The 4,891-nt window shown below is 52.7% G+C and overlaps 1 non-coding gene across 1 annotated transcript; it reads left to right on the forward strand.

Moving 5' to 3' along the window:
- The first annotated feature begins 2,596 nt into the window (after nucleotides 1-2,596).
- Nucleotides 2,597-2,669, forward strand: TRNAK-CUU (transfer RNA lysine (anticodon CUU)). Its single transcript has one exon. It is a non-coding gene; the product is annotated as a tRNA-Lys (tRNA).
- The last annotated feature ends 2,222 nt before the right edge of the window (nucleotides 2,670-4,891 follow it).

Genomic DNA, 4,891 nt, shown 5'->3' on the forward strand with positions numbered 1-4,891 from the left:
TGGTAGCTAACATCAGGATACCAATATAATGAATGCTGTTAGAGCTGTCGTTAAAGGAAGCTTTTGCTGTGTTGTAAGAGTGTTGCTCAGAAAGGCCCTGGGTAGCTGGGTGGGAGCTGATGCCTGTAAGCTGCCTTTGTGTATTTCAGAGGAGGGTGTGAGTTGAAAGAAAGGTGTCCAGAAAGGTGTGTGCTACCAGGTGGCCCTTTCACGGTGCTGAAAAGAGCAAGTGCTGGAGAAAGGCTGAGGCTGGGAGCTGGAGAAAAAGTAGATGAGAAAAAGCTCAGAGAGATGGAGTTTGTAAGCAAGAGGAGAATCCCTTGGGAGAAGGTGTGAAGTATGCTGGCCTCTCCCTCCTTTGCCTTTTCCCCATCAGGAGCCGCTTTCTAAAAGGTGCAGCTGAGTTGGCAACAGCAAATGCCAAGCTGCATTCTCTTGCTGAAGCTGTTCAGGACATGCTGCAGTTGTGCCCTGAAATCTGCAAAATGGGGCTGCTGCTTTGAGTGAGGCAGGAGGAAAAGTGAGAAATAGCAGGGCTGGGAGCTTGTCAGAGCAGACAAGGCACAAGAGTGTATGTGCTCATGCCCCTACGTTCCCTGCCTCTGGCCCCAAGGTTGCTAACGGCTTCCCCCAGCTTGTCTTTCTTCAGGAAGCGGCAGGTGCTCCTTAAGTGTGGATGTGCGAGCAGTTCTAGTTTTTGGTCTGCCAGAGAGCTGCTCTTGTTGTTGCGACTTGTGATGTGTGAGGCGTTTGTGTTGAGTTGCGCTCTTGAATGGCAGATCTGTGAGTACTGCGATGGCCAGTGTGCCAGGGAGAGGGGGAGGCTTTGCGTAGCACATCTGAAGGGCCAGGAGTGATGTCTGAAGAAGACTAAAGTGTCCTGGTGCTCCTGCTGGGCTCGAGAGAGGCTGTTGGAAATGCCCGTGTTAGAGCTGGATTGTTTACTTTGCAAAACCTTGTAATTCCTTCGAATGAGTTTGGTTTTTTGTGAGGAAGGCCAGCCACTACCTCTGGTTTCTTCCGCCTGGACCTGCTTGTGCCTGTGGAGCAGGAGGGGACAGGCTCTAACACGGGAGATGCCTTCCCATAGAAGATGGCAGGATGCCCTTCTCCAAGGCCCTTCTCGTGGCTTCATTTCAGCTACAGCCCTCTGGTGGGGTCAGTGGAGGGCTTCTAGTTGGAGGTCCGTTAAAATGTCAGCTCTGCAACCTCCTACTGCACAGGTGCTTCTGGGAATGGTGGTGGTGGTGCTGGATGATGCCTGTGTCTGCTTGGTTTAGACCGGGCGGGATGGTGTTGAGCTAGTTGACTTCAAGCATGGCATGACTTTCTCCTGCTCCTCAGGTATTGCTAGAGCTTGGGATTGTGTTGTTTCCTCGTCCTCTCTCTGACCCCAGGGAGGGCCGAGCAGCTCGATTGTGGGCGAGGAGCGAATTTCCTGGGGATGGCCTGACCTGTCACTATTGGCTAGAGACAGGGTGTAGCTGCCCGGGTTGGTCTCCTCGTGAAGCTAGTGGAGAATAACTCTGCCAAATGCAGGTTTCTCAGTGAAATCTGTGGTCACTCTTGTGTCTTGGGAATCCTTGGGAAGTCTTTAGGTGGCATCACATGGAGGAGGGCCTACTTTCCCTTCTGCCAGTGTGTGAGAGAGGAAGTTAGGTACCACTTTGCTCCCATCCAGCTTCTTCTGCTCCTTCCCTTTCTTGCGGGTGAGACTGAAAAAGACAGCCTCCAAGCTAAAAATTGACACTTTCTTGCATGGGTTTGTTTTTTCCCCCTGAGAAGCATCCCTGGAAAGGTGACTCACCTCCAGATCTTGACAAGCCCATGACTGGAGGCTCTTGTGCCCATCCCGGCATTGGGGTTACATGCACTCAGGCTCCTAAGCTATATTGCCAACGTGTGCTGTGTTCTGCTTTGTCAAAGAGGAGAGCTGACAGTAGCTCTCTGCTCTCCCTCTTTGCAGCTGCTGGGTGGAGACTGCCAGGGGCCGTGTTGCTCTCTGCTGAAAGCACTGTCGCCTTCTTGTTTCCAGGTTTGTACATAAAGATGCAGCTTCAGGAAGGGCCTTTGCTGAGCAGGCCGAAAGAAAAGGTACTGTAACACCACACAGAGCAATCGCAGGGAGACACGTGACTCTGTATGCCTTCCCCTCATAGGCCTGTGTGTCTCCCATGCCAGAGAGACCTTCTCCAGTGGCCAGGCTGTCCCAGCTGGCCCCCATTTCAGAATGCAGATCTGAGAAAAGAATGACCCCAGAAGACACCAGGGAGTAACAGGGTCCTTCAGGAAGGGAAGGCCGAAGAAGATGAGGAGTGTGAGAGGGCTGAGGACCTCATAGGAAAGCAGACTGGAAGGCTAGAGGAGTCAATGCTCTGTCCACAGAGGCCCATGCATGAGCAGGCCAGCATGTCCTTCCTGTGCAAACCGTCCAAGTGGTGCAGGTGTGAAGAGCTTTGCCATTTTGTCATTCGAGATGAAGGCCTTGCTGTCAAGGGCATAATTTCCTGCAGTCATCTTCCTTTAATGAAGACCAGAGATGTGGAGGGGACAGGCAAGGAGACCAAGGCACGAGCCGGAGTGCATCAAATAGGCAGCCCAGATAGCTCAGTTGGTAGAGCGTGAGACTCTTAATCTCAGGGTTGTGGGTTCGAGCCCCACGTTGGGCGCTTGAGGTTTTCTCCAGGCTCAAGAGCGGTGCATCCCTATGAGTAAGAAGTGCAGCAAAAGGGGCAGGAGGCCTGAGTGGGTGAGCAAGGAGCTCTTGGCCAAATTCAGACAGAAGAAGAAAATACACAGAATGTGCAAGAGGGGACAGGCTCCTTGGGAGAATTATAGCAATATAGTCAGAGTACATAGAGATGCTGCGAGGAAGGCTAAGGCCCAGTTGGAGTTGAGTCTTGCAAGGGATGTCAAGGAAGGGCTTCTTCAAATATATCAGCAGCAAGTGGAGGACTAGGGAAAATGTGGGCCTCCTACTCCATCAGGCATGGGCCCGGGTGACAAGGGATACAGAGAAGGCAGAATTAGTGAATGCCTTCTTTGCTTCAATCTTCACTGCTAAGGGCAGCCCTCAGGAATCCTGTAGCCTGGACGTGAGGGAGAAAGTCCAGAGAAGGGAAGACTTTCCTTTGGTTGAGGTGCAAAGGCTCAAAGACCTTCTGGGCATGCTGGACATCCACAGATCCATGGGCCCAGATGGGATGCACCCACAGGTACTGAGGGAGCTGGCAGATGTTGTTGCCAAGCCACCAAGCTGCTCTCCATCATCTTGGAAAGGTCCTGGAGAAGTGGAGAGGTGCCTGAGGACTGGAAGAAAGCCAATGTCACTCCAGTCTTCAAGAAGGGCAAGAAGGAGGACCCAGGCAACTATAGGCCAGTCAGCCTCACCTCCATCTTTAGAAAGGGGGATGGAACAGCTCATTCTGGATGTCATCTCCAGACTGATGGAGGAAACTATGGTGATCAGGAGTAGCCAGCTTGGATTCACCAAGGGGAAATCCTGCTTAACCAACCTGATAGCCTTCTATGATGGACTGACTGGCTGGGTAGATGAGGGCAGAGCAGTGGACATTGTGTCCCTTGACTTCAGCAAGGCTTTTGACACTGTCTCCCATAACATCCTCCTAGAGAAGCTCAGCAAGTGTGGGTTAGATGAGTGGAGAGTGAGGGGGATTGAAAAATGGCTGAAAAGCAGAGCTCAGAGGGTCGTCATCAGTGGCGTGGAGTCTAGTGGGAGGCTAGTGGCGTCCTCCAGGGCTCAGTACTGGCTCCCATCCTGTTCAACTTTTTCATCAATGACCTGGATGAGGGGACAGAGTGCCTCCTCAGCAAGTTTGCTGATGACACCAAGCTGGGAGGAGTGGCTGACACACCTGATGGATGTGCTGCCATTCATAGAGACCTGGACAGGCTGGAGAGCTGGGCAGAGAGGAACCTCATGGGGTTCAACTAGGGCAAGTGCGGAATCCTGCACCTAGGGAGAAATACTCTAGGCACCAGCACAAGCAGGGGGCTGACCTTCTGGAGAGCAGCTCTGCAGAGAAAACCTGGGGGTGCTGGTAGATGACAGGTAGACCATGACCCAGCAATGTGCCCTTGTGGCCAAAAAGGCCAATGGTCTCCTGGGGTGCATTAGGAAGAGTGTTGCCAGCAGGTCAAGGGAGGTGATCCTGCCCCTCTACTCAGCCCTGGGGAGGCCTCATCTGGAGGACTGTGTCCAGTTCTGGGCTCCCCAGTACAGGAGAGACATGGAGCTACTGGAGAGAGTCCAGTGTAGGGCTACAAAGATGATCAGAGGGCTGGAGCACCTGCCCTACGAGGAACGGCTGTGAGAGCTGGTCCTCTTCAGCCTGGGGAAGAGAAGACTGAGGGGAGATCTTATCAATGTGTATAAGTACCTGAAGGGAGGATGTCGATGGGATGGGGCCAAACTCTTTTCAGTTGCCCCATGTGATGGGACAAGAGGCAATGGGCAGAAATTGAAGCACAGGAAGTTCCGCCTGAAGGTGAGGGGGAATTTCTTCCCTGTGAGAGTGACGGAGCACTGGAACAGGTTGCCCTGAGAGGTTGTGGAGTCTCCTTCTCTGCAGATATTCAAGGCCCGCCTGGACGCAACCCTGTCTAACATGCTCAAGGTGACCCTGCTGAGCAGGGAGGTTGGACTAGATGATCTGTAGAGGTCCCTTCCAACCTTACTGATTCTATGATTCTATGAGTGAGGTGAGACTCTTGTGGGCATGGCTTTGTGTCACCTGGGCATGTGCGAGGCAGCCCTTTCGCTGGTGATGTTGTCTGTAACAATGCTGAGAGGTTATGAGCACATGCTCCAAGGATGTGAGTTGTCTTTGGTGTGCAGGGAAGTGTGCAGCAGTTTTTCGTAAGACTCTCC

Source organism: Rhea pennata, unplaced genomic scaffold (genome assembly GCF_028389875.1).
Source record: "Rhea pennata isolate bPtePen1 unplaced genomic scaffold, bPtePen1.pri scaffold_31, whole genome shotgun sequence".
NCBI classification, from domain to species: domain Eukaryota; kingdom Metazoa; phylum Chordata; class Aves; order Rheiformes; family Rheidae; genus Rhea; species Rhea pennata.